Genomic DNA, 16,443 nt, shown 5'->3' on the forward strand with positions numbered 1-16,443 from the left:
GTTGCAAGTCATTTTGTCACAGTTCACCTTTCATAAAAATTCAGACCACTTATCACAAAAAATACAGCAGCGGGAATTTTCAGGTGGCCAGCCCTGGCTTGCCTCAAATTGGTGGAATCACAGTTAGGATAATGCTGAAAATTGCCTCTTATTCAGGTCCATCACCCAGAGATGGTTGCTAAATTTTCTTGCACTTTCAAATGACGAATGAAGTTTCTGGAATGGGCTCCTGCTACAGAGGGGTAGCATCTCTGCCCATTGACTTCACAAGGAGTCTAATCAGGACCTAAGTCAAATGAGGAGAAAAGTGGTCTTGTGTACTTTTGAAACTCCCTTTTGCTTTCAGACATTGGATCCTTTTGATTTTGGATGGGTGAATAGGTGGACCACAAACAATGATCTCTGCTTCCATATTTACTTAGGAATGCAGTACTTGGCAGTACACGTTTCCAGTGGCGGAAAGCTCGCTTCCTGATGTAAATATAATATTTGGCAGCAGTTAACATATACTCCCCAAAGAAAACCCTGCCACAGCTTGAACCCAGTGTGCAAGGGTCTTCAATGTTCAGATGCACTGGCTAAGCTCTTGTTTTCAACAAATTCTACACCAAAATGTTCAATGCAAAAGGGAGAAGGCTTAGGAACACAACCAAAGTAGACTGCAGACTGTTGCCCTGAAAACACTGACAGCAACTATTGGAATATTTTCTTTGCATATGAATGAATCAGAATAATCCCTGAATAAAGGCAGGTCTTTGGTTATTTTGTGGAATAAATATTTTCCTTGTATAATATTGCCCAGTGGATTAAAAAGCAAATGAAGTACAAGCCTGTGTCTACATTATCTAAAGCTCCAGGATGCCGGGAACCATTGTCTTGTACAGCATCACATGTGCACAGCATCATTAGGAAATGTCAAGGCCATATTTTACTCTACTTCATTTATATACATAAGAGATGAAGGATTTTGGTCACAAAAACATCTCTCTAATTCACCCAAAAAGTGTGCAGTTTCCTTGGGAAAAATCATGAATTCTAATTTGGTTTTCAAGGAAGTAATATTTTTTTCTTGTCAGACCTGATAAAAATAACGGTCCATGATTACCTAATCTGAAGGTCATGTCACATTCAAATAAGTAACCTATCTACACAGTGGATGGAAACTGTGCTGTCGCCACCCATCATGACAATTGTCGTCAAAGTAAAAGCAACGCCATTGCCTGCCTTCCTGGTACATCCCAAATTGTCTGGATGATAAAAATAATTCCTAGGAACAAACAAAAATCAGTATATCTGGATATACCAGTAAACTTTCAATGAGGAGAGAAACAGAGGTCAAGAGCAAAGGAGCTTCCGTAATAACCCGTCTTTGCAGCTGCAGGAATTTAGCCATGCTCCATTTAGGCAAGCAAGAGGGGAGGGTGGTGTAGGTCTGAGAAGCTAACATACTGCACTGAGCAGATGTGTTAGCATAACCTGCTCTTCCAATGGTTTGGGTAACTCCTCTCGCTTTTCCCACTCTTGCAATGCTTCTATTTTCCTATTCCTACCCCTTCTCATGTGCCCCCAGCATGCCTGACCCCTCTTACTGGCACTACCTTCTGCCTGGGCATCTCTCCTCAGCCCAGCTTCAAAACGCACACGCTCGCCAGGAAACTGAGAAGGCAAAGAGCACGGGGTAGCAGTGTCGACTTCCCTTACGAGGGACACGACTCGGGGGGCTCCATCCTCTCCCCAGATGCCAGTTTTGAGTTAATTCTTCAGGACTTCCTATCTCTGAGGCCTCTGCTCTTGCTGCCTGGCGTGGGTGATTTTAACCCAGGGGCACAGGAGCAGCTGGGTGAAGAAGGCTCTGAGGCAGGAGGGTGCAAGGCTGCTCTGAGGAGAGTTCAACGTTTCACAGCCCTGAGTGGAAACCCTGCCCAGGTTTGCTCGCATTCAACCAGTCAGTGCCTTCAGCCTCTCCTCGTGAAACAAAACCATATTATCGAAACTATTTTATCAGAAGTGACTCTTGTTAATAGACACCAATGACACTGAAGCATTCCTCGACAGCGGTGGAAGCTGTGAACAACTAGTTGTGCTCAAGTCTCACTGTCCATCCAGCCACCCTGGGAGTCTGAGTCTGGGGCTGCTCCTCCCGCTGCCAGGGGAGGGAATGGGAGGAAAGACAGGGACACTCCCCACCCTGGGGAATAAAACACAGTGACAGTCAAAGTGTAGAGTGTTGCTGTTGGTTCCTCACAGCAGCTCGCAGGGTTCTGAGCAGTGCCCGCAGGAAGATTCCTGCCACTTCCCCGGCCCTCAGCAGGTGGCACCAGCATTCAGACAGGATCACAGCCGGGCTGCCTCAGCTTGCCACTGGGCCCTGAGCACAACTTCAACCTTTTTGCTGAAGTGATAGTGGCATAAAAAAAATAAAAAAACACATTCCTTGCCAATACCTGAAAAACTTCTATGGTTTTTACGCTACGTGTTGCCTTCTCCCTTGCCATGTGCAGGGAGCCAAAGCCAGCAGCTATCTGTGGGGACCAAACTCTGATTTCAGGCTTCATTTTCTGTTAGTCTACTGCTTAGATTGATCAGTCCCCTCTTGCTTAACGAGGCATCCTTACATTGTTAGTTTGATGCAAAAAGAAGGGGAAGACTTGATTCACTCAAATCTTTTCAGAGCAGACCCAAGCAGTGCAATTGTTAATTAAACCACCTGAACTAATTAAACTATTTGGAAAAACTAAACAAACTGAAAGAAGGAGAGAAAGAAAAAACTTCTCCTTTTGTGTTGCTCTACTGAAGTTTGCACCTGGAATCATGGATGTGTCTTCCTCCTCTGAGTTTTTTGCAGGATTAAAACCAGTGTATTCTCCTTATGTTTTGTCTTTGCACTTGAAAACCTGGCAAGGAAATAGCAAATGAGAAATAAAAACTTCTCATGGTTAATGCTTATGTAAACAGCAAGTGTTCACCACACAGCTGCTGCAGCAGCAGGGGTTTTGTGCAAAGGCCCAATATGTGACATGTCCAGAGCTGAACTTGGAAGTGTGCTAGAAAGCCAGCTTTCTTTCTATTACAGCAAAGACTGTGTGTGAAGTAAAGAGAGGAACAAAGGTAGCAAATTAATTTAAAATTACTCAGTCCTCCCTTAGGTCCTTCTGCCACGCTGCTCACAGATCTGAGGAACACGAACATGGCCACCTGAGGAGGGTCCTGGGGAGGAAAGGAGATGCTTTCCCTCAGTGAGGATTCAAGTGGTTTCATCTCCATTGAAAGCTGCTGGTGTTCCCCAGACCCCTTTGTTGATCAAACGTTGTATACTTCCTATCAAAGAGCAGTGGTTTTCATTTAAGCAGTATCTTCATACACAAAGGGCTCCACATGTCTTTACAGTCTTTGTATCTAAATTACATCACCTCCTGCTGAAATTCAAACAGATATATTTGATATGCAAAATAGCTGTAGTCTAATTAAAAGCACTGCAACTAGATAGCTCTGCATGCCACACTTGTATCCAGACATGATTTTATCCTGTATATTTTATGAGTTAAACAGCAGTTGTATGGAAAGCAAACCACATCATCAGGACACTAAAAGAAAGATCATAATTTCATAACAATAAGAAGGATAAGAAGAAATACAGTCTAATAATAATAAATATTGCAATCTTGGTGAATTTGTAATTAATTGTAATGTCTCTTCTGGGATGAGACCACAACAGTGCTATCACAATCATGTCCCATTAAGAATTCAAGACACTCTACTAAGGTTTTGAATATTTTTTCCTTACTTATCAAAGAAATTCTGGAACTACATTTGACATCCTATTCTGCCTACCTGGTTAGCTTTACATCCTTCTCTTGGAAGATTTTCGTTCTGGTCCTGCTATTAGAAATTACTTTTTACATTAAATAAAGATCATGCAATTGCAGTTTCTAAGAAATTCAGAATGCAAAAGAGAAAACAATAAAGTAACTTTTTTAGTGACTTAACAAAACCAGTATTTCTTTCAAAGGGACTTTAAGAATTTTATAGTGTGCGTGCTTTGAAAAACAGGACAGGCTGGTTTGAAGCAATTCTGCAATGAAGAATTAAGTACTAATTACTTCATCATAAAAAATTTTTTCTTTGAAAAAACCCCCACATCATAGTGAAGTGGGAACACTTGAAAGGATTTTTCTTTCGATGCAATTAACTTGTACTGTCTGGTTAGGGAAAACAAAGCTACCTTAGCTTAGTAGAGATATGTTTTTCCCCAAAAAATCATAGCAGGACATTGTAGTGCTTTTTAAGCGTTCAGTATCACTTGTACAAAGACTATCATACAATGTGTATATGCTCATACTTGAATCAGGAAATGAGCTGCTATTTCATCGTTTACAGATAACTATAAACTATGGTTTATGCTTCCAGAGCTTTCTGGAATTGTATAAGATTTCCAAATCTTATACAATTTAAGGAATCGTTTTTATGTCTACATACCTGAACAAATCACAGAAAACTTCTTAATACCAACTTTATGAGAGCAAAGTGGAGACCTGAAGTCAGCTCCAACCATTTCTGTAAAGAGTCTTATAAGCTGGTTTCAGTGAACACAGATATCTGAAACAGATTTGAATTAATAACATTTATGGGTGAGCTGAGGAGGAAGGGAAATAGAAGAGGAGACAAGACTATAGGCCAAGGCATGCTTAATAAACTAAGATGTTGGTAGAGCAGTGTTAGAAATGTAGGAGAAACTAAAGCAGTTAAAATCACACTGTAGTGAGCTTTGAAACACTCAGTGCAGCAGCCCACTGCTATCACAGGCCATCTGTTCTTCACAAAGTCAGGAGCCACTCAAGGCTGATGAATATTATATTCAAGTATCAAAAGATATATAGCTTGGATGGATAGGAAAGAAATTATGGTTGCTCCTTGTAAGGCCAGGATCACAGAAGAAATGCAATTTTACATATAGGTAGGATTTTCTCCTATTTGCAGCTTCTGTGAAAAGGTTTAATTTGCCAGTGCGTGAGCTAACTAAATACGTGGGCAATGGCAGTCCCTATTCTACAGGGAGCATGCCAGAAAACATGTTTGTTCACAAAACGCTCAGTGGAACAAAAAATACATTTAACTCACAGTTAGGGGTCCACAGAGTTCAGTCACATTTGATCAGCTTACTGAATGCTGATTCAAGCTTGCTGAAAACAATCTGTTGAAGTTCACTAAATACTTGACAAATGACAGTGATGCACAGTCACTGCTATATGCGAGCATCTTTCAGACAAATTCTTTGGTCAGCAAAAATGTTCCATTGTGAATGCACCCTGATCACCAGCATTTTCACAACACTTTTGTAGCCATGGCATCTGATGCTCTAAGCTTCATTTAAACTAACAGAGACTCGAGTGCTTTGAAAGTCCATGTTCAACTTTTGACTGACACTCAAAAATCATGGAGAACACTGCCCTTCACAACACTCTCTGAAGCTGAGCAGTGGTGTGAGTATGGCTTTCAGAAGCAGCTGCAAGTTGCTGTTCTACGACAGGCAGTAGAAAACGGGAGCTTTACAACCACCTCCCTGTTGATGTTGCCAAAAAGAAGTCACTAGTTTCACAAAGATTGCAGAAGCCAGTGTATCTAGCAAAGACAGTGGCTTCTGTGCTCAGTCTAAAGATGGAAGGGGCTGAGGAAAACTTTCCTCTGATTTTTAACCACCCCCATAAATGACCCTTGGATATGAACTGAGCTGGATAAAGAATATGAGCACTTGGCATAAATGTAAAAGAAAAAGGAAAAACCGTCTCTTCTCCAGTTTTCCTTTCTTATTCTCTTAATTTCTTGATGTTGTTACTTCACTGTGTCCTGGTAGTCACTGCACCTGTGCCTCTTTTACCGTGCAACTTGTTGGCCCTCCTCAGAGCTCCTGTTTTTCACAATCTGCCTTCAGATTTACCAAGTAAATTCCCTCTCCTCACAAAATCTCCTTTGGTATCTTTCCTCCATCTTTTTTCTTCAAACAGCTTGTTTCCTAAATCTCCCACTCCAGGTTGCCCGGTGTAATGTACTGGCTGTGGTGCTACACTTTGTTTGCATTATGTCATCCCATTGCAGGCGGCCCCCAGCCCAGAGAAGACATCGCTACTTAGCAGAGCCCAGAGTTTTATTTTAGCTCTGGTGGAGGTTGCCAGAGCTCCCAGCTCTGCTCTATTATCCACCCTCTAGCTGTACCTCTGCATACAATCGAGAGGTGCCTCCTACCCTGCACTCGAGGCTCAGTGGACAGGTCTGTGGGGAGGGAATCCACACCTTGCAGAGCTGCAAGCTGGGGGAAACCCTCAGGACACATCTGACAGGAGCAAATCCTTAAGCAATGCAGTCATGAGAACTAAGTCTCTCCTGAATACAAGTGTGCTCTGCTTGTGCTTTAAGGGCTTATTGTTACTATTTTTTTATTTTGGCTAAACGTGCTTGGTTTGCCATATGTTCAGCAAACAGCTTTATGACCTAACAGCTACCACCATGCCAAATCTCAAAGCGAAGACATTGCAGTGATCTTTTAATATAGAATAAAATATTCCACCCCCTCACCCCCTACCCCACCCCCAGCTTGTCTTTGATCTGGGGAAAAAAAAAATCACTTTTTTTTTTTTTTTACTTATATTTCACAGGTGCAGATCTGCGCCATCCCAGTATGGTCAGTCTCATCCTAAATGGTTAATGCTTGGCTAAACAGTAAGCACCTAAAACCAGGATATTACAGCAGAAAACAGGATAAGTGCAGTAACAGTAAGGAGCTGCAAGGTCCCTCCTTGTTGTCCCCTCTACCCCACCCATCAAAACAAGTTGAGATAACATCTCAATACATTCATGTCTAGTGAAAACCCCATGCAAGTGTATAGACAAATTAAATGCAGATTTCTGACTTCTGGCAACTTTTGTTTGTGTTGCAAAAGTTGACACAGACATTCAGAACTGTGGTGGAAAGGGTGCTTCTCAAAGGCATTCACACCGACGCCACAAAACTAGCATTTGTGTTTCTCTCCACAAAACAGGGAATGGCTCTGACGGCAGTCTACTGATTCCAGGCTTGATGTGTCACATCCTTCTCCACCTGCATTTTCCTGCCCAGCTGGTGGGCTCACCTTCACTGTGCCCTGAAAGCCAGAAGGTAAGCATACATCCCAAGAGGGGACCAGTCAAGGAGTGAGATGATAAGAAGTGACAATTTCTGCTTTAATTCCCTTCCACATCATTCATTTGTGAACAGAGAAGGAAGGGACCACATCTGCCACTGGTCTGTGCAGATGGCCCACCTGGGTGAGCAGATTCACACATGAGATGAAACCAGTCCAATATTTGCACAGTTATGGAGTAAGGGATACAGTAGCTTTAACTCAAAAAAGTTCAAATTGTCTGTTCCCTCTGTGCAATGATGTATGTAGGAAAGTGAAGGGGACTGTGTTTCTCCATGGCTCCTTTCCTACCCTGAAAGGTAAAAGGCAATCTCATTTTCAGCCTTTACATCCTTCTGGATGTAAACTGTTACATGTATTTAGAGCCAGAGACTCCTACAGCGGCATAGGAACTGCTGGGACAGCAGTGGATGAGTGAATATAATTGCCACACCATAACTAGACTTATTCTCCAGCAAGGATTTTTATTTTGTGTGACTTAAGCCATGTTGGCTTTTGCTGGTAAAACTGTTTGTTGTGTGTTCATTATGTTACCACAAGAAAGGGAGAAAACTTGTCATCCTCTAGAAATTTAATCTTTCCATGAGAATTCCTGAAGTTCCTCTCTTTATTATATTTCCATTTAACTTTGTGTTTTGTTTTGGTTTACTGTAGATGTGCCTAGAGCTATAAAGCAAGAGGCTGATCTGCTTTTCCATAGCATTTGGCTGCTTCTATGCCAAATCTCAACATGTCAGGACATGCACATTTCTTCCCTGCTTTAAAAGAAGGAATCCATGTTTCCCATAAAAGTCTTGAAAAAAGGGAAACCACTATAATAAGCCACATTTCATCTTGAAAGGAATTAGCAGAGAAGGGAAGAGGGAAAAACGCTGATGTAGAATGTGTTCATCCTATTAGCCTAGCAACAAAACACACTGGAAGGCAACAGTGCTTTTGGCATTAAACACACTAAAAGTCCTTATGTCAACAAAACACAACAAAAACACATTTGTGATAGGGAAATTTCACCTTAACTTGATATATGCAATTTTGCCAGTGCCACCACTAGGGAAATAAATCCTGTAATATCCATTTTATGTGAGGCTCTATTTACCATAACAAGATAGATTTGTTCTGGAAAATTTTTTGTCAATATATCCTTTGTTAGGCATTACCTTCATCTCCTAGCAACAGTGTGGGGAAATCCATCAGAGACATGGAATTCAACTGCAAAATAGGATGGCTCACTGTAGCTTGTACGCTTTTGGAAACCTGCACTGACATGCAGATACTTTCATGCACTTACAGAGTTTATGTCCACTGATGGACTGATACTAGAGAATGGAAATTTGGGGGGGGGGGGGGGGGGGGGGGGCAGAAGAAAGAAAAAACAAAAAAACACTCTTCATCTCATTAAAGTAAATTGACCAAGGTACATGAAATACTGAAATAACTGCTCTACCTCTTGCTTTAGAGAAGATTCTTTCACACTCATACACATTACCCACACCTCATGGGACACTGGATACATACACCACATTTAAAATTTTTGTAATGACATTTAAAATGTTTAAATATCATCAAAACACAGTTTTTCCAGCCTCAGAGATTTGAAGCGTAATTTTTCTAAAGGTACAACAGCAATAACAAACCTGTCGCAAGCAACACAGTCACTGAGCAGACAGGGGTACAGAAGATGACAATACTCCTCAGGTGCTCATGTTTTTCAAGGCATGTAGCAATCTCTGCTTTTATTTTTCTTCCAGAGGGAACCTGTGCTCCACTTTAAGGAAGTTAAGGGTGAGCTAAAATGCTTTAAAAAGTCTCTAAGGGATCTCTTGCAGTTGAGCTCTGCAATACCCCTTTGATCTGCATGACATCCTGCTGGCTGTATTTCAAGGTTGAGTTTGTCCCTCAGGCTGCTCCCAGGAGGTGGCTCGCCTGGGGTGAAACTGTCAGTGCTGCAGCTCAACCTCTGCAAGCACAGAAAAGAAAGGGATGGTACTGCAGCCTTGTGGCTTGTCTGTGGCATGAGGAAATGGGAATTCCCTGTCTGTCCCATCCTGGCCACATCTGGAGCCTTGCAGCTGACAAAGTGTCAGTGTCCTGTGACACTCCCAAAGAATATGAACGTCTTGTCTTCATTGGCTACTTGGCTCCAGAAACACACAGGCTCAAGAACAGGCCTAGGATGTGGAAATAGATTTTGCAGAAGGGACATTGCCAGAGATTTTGGTGGAATGAGTTAGAGGATTTCCTTTGCTCCCTAGCTCCTTGCATGCATTACCACACACAGGAGCCTCCATGTAATTAAGGGTGATTCACCTCACTGCTCCCTATGGGACAGCACTATCTGAACCAGTCTGTCACCCACAACAGGGTCTTATCGACAAAATTCAAAGCCCAGTAAAAACTCCTGAGGTCTTTGTGGGCTCATACCCATACACCATGAGAAACCTGATTTTGAAAGTAAATTGCACAGTTTATGCTCCCACACTATGTTATTTGCCAGCCAGATAAGAGCATTATTATATTCTCCACGGTTTTCTGCCTTTATCTACCTTTCTCTCTGCCCATCTCTCTCTGCCTATCCCTGTCCTTCTCCTATCTTCTCTGACCTTCTCTTTTTCCCTGCTCCTTTGCCCTTCTTCCTCATTCACCTCCGCCCATCTTCTCCACTGCTGTCTCCTGTCCTCCCAGGACCTCTCTGACCTTCTCTGACCTTCTCTTCTTTTCTCTGCACATCTCCGCTCTTCTTCTCTGCCTTTATTTTCTGCCATTCTTCTCTTACTTTCTTTTTCATCCTTCTTTGTCCATTTCTTGCCCTTCTTTGCTCTTCTCCATCATACTGATCTGTTCTGCCCTTTTTTGACATCCTCTGACATTCCCTGCCCTTCACTGTTCCCTTTCTGACTGTTTTGGCTCCTTGGTCCCTGCCCAGCCATCTCTATACACCAATCTCAGCCCTTTTCTGCCCTTCTCTGTCCTTCTTCACCTTCTTCAACCCCTCTGCCCTTCACTCCCCTGTGTTACAAAACTGTAACTATAGGCCAGACACTCAACTCCCTTTCCCTTCTTTTCTACCCATCTTTTCTGCTGTTCTCTACCTTTCTCTGCTCCCCTTCACCTCTTTTTTCCCCTTTCACCTGCCTGTGGCATCAGGATACCTGGAGTTAGCACTGTTAATTTATTTAGTGCTATTCCCCAGGATGAGTAAATGCATTTTTTTTGTACACTTGAAGCTAATGCTTGGTGATAGCTGCACATCACCATAGAAACGAGGACAGGTTCTTCTGTAAGTCAAAGGTTAATTTATAATTGTTTTTAAAATCGTCTCACTCAGATGCATCAGTTTAGACAGGATTTGTCCACAGCCTTATTCCTTACCGAATAATCTATCATTCTATTCTAGCTCTTCCAAAAATACTTTAACATGGCTCCTGCTTGCTTAAGGCAGATTCTCCATAAGGTGTTATACAAGATAACTGTCTGATTTGGAGTGTTTGTAGCTATGTTTGTAAATGACAGAGTTACTGACAGCACAAGCTCTGTGTGGGATGGCTGTGGACCAGAGCAGAGATGACTCATTGTGTATGATGTTGTTTCACACGAAAGTGTTTGCTCTGTGTACTGAACATGTGTGCGAGTCAATAGCAAAAAGTTCAAGAGCAAACACAGCTTAGATGGAAATAAATTCACAGTACTGAAATTATGCCCAAGTCAGAAACAACCATTTAAATGCCTTTTTAAAGGAGAAGGTTTACTTGGATGGTCCTTGTGTCCTCCGCCAATGTTTGAGGGTCAGGCAGTGTGAACAGAGGGTCCTGGCATTTCCTTGCAGCAAAGCCTTTTCATTCCAGAGATGGGCAGAAGTGACTTTGGGTCACTGCTCAGATTTCCCCCATACAGCAGCAATACCCAGTAATCAGGTGCTATTTTTCCCTTGGAAGCACAGGCTTTTGCCAAAACTTGTTTTCTCCCACTTGTCTCCCCAACTGCCTTTTTGGAGTTCAGCAGAGATATGAATAGCTGGTTTTGTGCTGGGAGCTATTTATTTGCCTTGTTGCCAATTAACCCTCTCCTACACCCCTTGCACATCTATAAGGCATAATTAAAAACAAAGTTCTTTTGATTTCATGGTGCTGATAATATCCTCCTAAGAACAGCTTTAGTCTCAGGCTGGCTCAGTGGTGTGGAGGTGTCCCCTCAGCTGCCTCCTCTCTCCCCAGCTGAAGTAGTAAGAGTATCTGAGAACCGCACGACATTACCTCAATTCCTCAGGGATACCTGACTGTACCTCTAAGCCACATCTTCTTTCAGTAAAAACCCCCTCTACAATGTATGTTGGAAGATTTCCAGTCTGAGGGACATTATAAACTTATAAAGGCAATTGCACAGTCTTTTCTGTGAACATGTTGTAAAGGGACACAGAAATAATGGAGAAGGGTGAAGAACAACTCAAAGTGAAGAACATTCAAAAATCGTAAATGCACTTTCCCAATATTATTGGCAGTAAGGGTGTACTAAGGAAATTCACCCTATGATTGATCAGAGTTGCTTAAGGATCCATGATCAGCATACTGAACCTCACTTCCTTCCATAATATACACATTCATACGTATGTATATATATATATATATGCATTTTTTCAATCTGAATGGGAAACGTGGGAGTTTTGCTCTCCTCTTTCCCTACCCCACTCCTTTTTGATCTAGGAACAGAGAATTCAGATTCTACTCAGCCCTGTCACCATAAACAGTTTCCAAACCATCTGCTATCTAATAAAACTACTTGTCTAGACAAACTCCAAGCCAGGTAACAAATCTGATATTGTACTTGAAGTCATCATAAGTATTAACAACCTGCCATTGCTAACCTGTCAAGCTTCTTCACTGGGAAAAGGACTCACATTTATAGTCTCAGTCACAGGGACTGGAAATGGGAAAGATTTTTTCCATCGTTAGATACAGAAAAGCTGCTCAGAAGATGGCACAGGATCCTGTCAGCCCTGCTTAAGCACCATTTACACCCACACAGTCAGTGCCTAAGAAAGCAGTGAGTAGCAGAGAGACGTGGGTGCTTTTCAAGGGCCCCATGTGCTCACACTGGAGCTCCCGAAGAAGGTTCAGGGTTAGTTAGTCAAGTAGCTAGTGTCCCATCAACCTTGCCTACTCCAGTAAGATGGAGAGACCAGTATATTCAAGATTTGCTGGCAATCTGCTTTTGATTCACTACCTCTGAGACAGTGGAAAGGGATCTCAGGTTCACTGAACTCAGACTCACTTGTGAGAAATAGATTAAAAATATTGTCTGTCTCCAACAACATCAAAAATAAGCTTTGTGTTGTGTGAGCTGAGAGCTTTTCTTTCCCTTTCCTCTTGGTTTCTTTTTTCCTCTGAGTTGATTTGAAAAGAAAGTTGTCATCTTTCCTTGATGATAGACCTCTTAAGTACTCAGAAGCACTGACAAAACATGGCTCTAGTTTCTGAGCATTTCACTGTGCAATTCAGAGCCAAAGTCAGAGGGCAGCAGTCTTTCCAGGGAAGGGGTACAGTGGCAAGAAAATAGTTTAGTTCCAGTTGTTTCAGAGAAGAGGTTTTGAAGCTCCTTTTTTTTGTTAGGAAACCTGGGAAACCAAGTTATAAAAATAATTAGGCATCTATTTTCAGTGAGAGCTTTTGCCTAGCCTACAAAGTTCTGGTCTATATCAGGATGCTGTATTATGTCTGATCTGAAGTTTTGCTCTCAAGCATGCGACTCCAAAACTCCCTCTCATGATGTGAAGACAACAGGGAGGGTTAATGAGAGGGAGGGAAGTTGATCAAATCTCTTTTGGGTGCACTTGAGCTGAGCAGTGGCCAAGTCTCATGGCATGCCCAGAAAGTGCCTGGTCCTTTAGATGAGTGACCTATCAAAAAAAATGTCTTGGTACTGTGCAGGTGGGTTTTCTTCCCACAAGAGAGGAAAGAGGGAGGTATTGAGTAGGGACTGGTGTCCTCTGATATGGGAGCAGTGTGTACCTGAGGCATTCTCAAAAACACACTCGAGTCCTCAGCTGAAACATAGCCAAAACATTGACAAAAAAATATTATTCGTTTATGTCAACTTCACCACTCAGAGAAATCTGTGATCTTCATTCTAAGTGTTGAGCTGAGTCTGAGACGCAACTCTTCCCAACGAAATTTAGCTTCATTTTGAGAAAAATGATGATGAATTGGTAGACTGAAATCTGGAACAGAGAAGCATATTTGGACAGTGCAGTGAGGAGTTGTTATCACCCTAAGTTAATGCCCAAATGGGATGTTAAGAAAAGGTTTATGATCCTCAGGGGTTAGAGGAAGACAGCTCCCCACCAGCTCTATCCCCCAGCATCATCTCCTCTGCAGGAGACATGCATGTGTTATGATGATGGATTAAGTCATTAAATGTTTTGAGATCTGCTTTCATGACATAACATCACTGCTCATTAAACCAAGTCTAGGTGAAGAAAAGGCAGTAGGAAATGAAAAAAAAAAGAGCTTGTAATTAAATCTTGCTGAGTTTGGTAACTGGATTTAGAATGAAACAATTGACTGTTTGGAAATGGATTCTGTAGTAGCTGGATGATAAATTACAGGACAGCCATGTCACCTTTAGCAGCACAGGCAAGACTTAAAAACCTATTTAAATTCTAAGAATTATGACTATATTGATTAGGAATTACAGTCAGTTTAGTGGTTTCCTTGTAGTAAAGTAGACAGAAGCTGTTAATCTAAACTGTGTTGTTATAAACACATCCATTTTTGATTGAACTATTACTAGTGCAAACATATCATTATAATGAAATTAAAGTAGTAGCAAGAGCTGTGGTATAAAGTTCTAGCCAGATCTCACTGATACTAAGATAATAGATAAAGTTCAAAAAATATTGATCTTATGTGACTAATAGGCAGCTTAATAAAGGGAGAAAGACTTACACATTGAAGAACTGAAGATTAAAATAAACTAATAGCAAATCTGAAGTGCTGCTTCCGTGCGTACTTGAAATACCACAAGATGTTGGAAAAGCTCCCTTACAAATTAATATTCCTTTCATATTTACAAATTATGAGAATATAGAGTACTATGTCTGATATTGGTACATAAAGCATTGAAATTATATCAATTAGACAGAACTATATTGGGAGGGTTATATACTTATATCTGAACATAAAATAAGAATGTAATTCTGTTTAGAGAGAGCACAAAATATGTTTTTTCTTTCCTTCTTCACTTAACACCATGAATCATGTGTTTATGTCCCCCCGTTTTTCCATTTGTAAGCTGGAACTAATATTGCTGTGACATTTAAAAGGACTGTTCTGAGAAAAGAGTCATAAAGATAACAGGGAATTCAGCTATTGGAACACTGATTACCATCTTAATTATGTATTTCTTCTCATTACATCTGATAGGATGGAAACACTTGCTGTTTATTTTCCATCTGTGAAAGCTATGCCCTGTTCAAATTCAGATTTCTGCCCTTAGGATAACTCTGGGACAAATGCTTCCAGCCTCCACATCCAGCAAGTAAGAGGTGAGGGGACCCTTCCTCACTTGTAAATACTCATAAATGCTGTTCCATGTTTTACAATGCTGAGTATGACCCAGCTGCAAGTCACTCAGCCACAGCAAGACAATAACTGCCCTCAGAGGAAGCCATCAAAGACTTCCAAAAGAAACCTGCTCTGAGATGAAAGAGAAAATTATTATGGTAATCAACTTTGCTAAGAGAAAAGGAAAGCTGTTTCTCTTTGGGAAAATTTCCAGTGTTGAAGAAAGGGGGGAGAAGGCAAGGAGGGAACATGATAAGGTCTCACACGTTCAATTGATTGCTCACATCTAACAAAAATAGCCCCAGCCTGTTCCCATTGTCCTGCAGCTGCTGGCTTCATCACACGCATTGTGTGTTTCCTCACGACTGAGCAGTGCAGTTGCCCAGTTTCCTCTCCTTCATTTCCTAACAAGATCTGCAATGAACTGTAGGAAAAGCCAGCAGCCCTTCAAAACAATGCCTTTCAAGTTTCCCTGGGTCCATCCATAAACCCCGGAGAGTGTCTTAGAGCAAAGCAAAGGAATTTCAGGCATGCCCCTGTTGCAGGTACCTGGATCCTATCCTGAATCAAGATCTTGTCACTTGCATATTTTTATTTAATTACTGGGGCAAATTTGCATTTATGTGGACTTCAAGCTTGGTCATAAGGTGACAGGAGAAGCTTCCTGCATTCAAGGCCAAAAGATCTTAATCTTGGGAAAAGAATGCGCACAAAGATGTGAACATTGTATTTAAAAGGTCTCCCTTCTCTCTATGTATTTAACAGCAAGTGTTAATTCTCCAAGGAGTCATTCATGTTTATGAAATCGGGTTTTGGATGAAGAGCAAGATGACAGGGGTGTTTCTCCTCATACCTTCACTGGTCTTGGGGCCTTTAAGCTGAAATATCAAGCTGACCTAGTGTGACTCATTGGTTATATGACAAACCTGCTCAGCCCTTGTGGAAATAAGCTGTGGAAATCAAATTATCATTCCCAGGAAAGGTATTCTTTGCATACAGAAATTAAATATCAGAGCATCACGACTGAACACCATAAGATGGTTGAAAACATTCCTACAAGTACTTTGGAGTCTCTTAAAACCTCTTTAACGGAATTTCTTTGTCTTTCATTCCATCTCCAGAAAACTAAAAAATTTACAGAGACCAGTATTTTGCATCTATGCCCTCCTTCCCTTGGATGCCAAGGGCAAGCTCCTTCTCACAACATGTGACACTTCTTTTTCTTTAAGAAATGTTTTCTTCATTGAGGAGTTCCACTTATGCAGCAATAACATCAGATGTTTCAAATAAAACCAGCTGAAGGAAAGATTTCCTCTTTCATAGAACCATAGAATGGTTTGGGTTGGAAGGGACCTTAAAGACCATCTGGTTCCAACCCCCTGCCATAGGCAGGGACACCTCCCACTAGACCAGGTTGCTGAAGCCCCATCTAACCTGGTCTTGAACACTTCCAGGGATGGGGAATCCACATGTTCTCTGGGCAACCTCTTCCAGTGCCTCACCACCCTTGCAGTAAAGAATTTCTTCCTAATATCTAATCTAAGCCTAGCCTCTCAGTTCAAAGTCATTCGCCCTTGTCCTATTACTACATGCCCTTGTAAAAGTCTCTCTCCAGCTCTCCTGTAGGCTCCATTTAGCTCCTGAAAGGCCACAATAAGGTCACCCCAGAGCTTTTTCTTTTCTAGGCTTTCCGTCAGTGTTTTGTTCTTATT

This window comes from Pseudopipra pipra, chromosome 4, assembly GCF_036250125.1.
Source record: "Pseudopipra pipra isolate bDixPip1 chromosome 4, bDixPip1.hap1, whole genome shotgun sequence".
In the NCBI taxonomy this organism is placed as follows: Eukaryota; Metazoa; Chordata; class Aves; order Passeriformes; family Pipridae; genus Pseudopipra; species Pseudopipra pipra.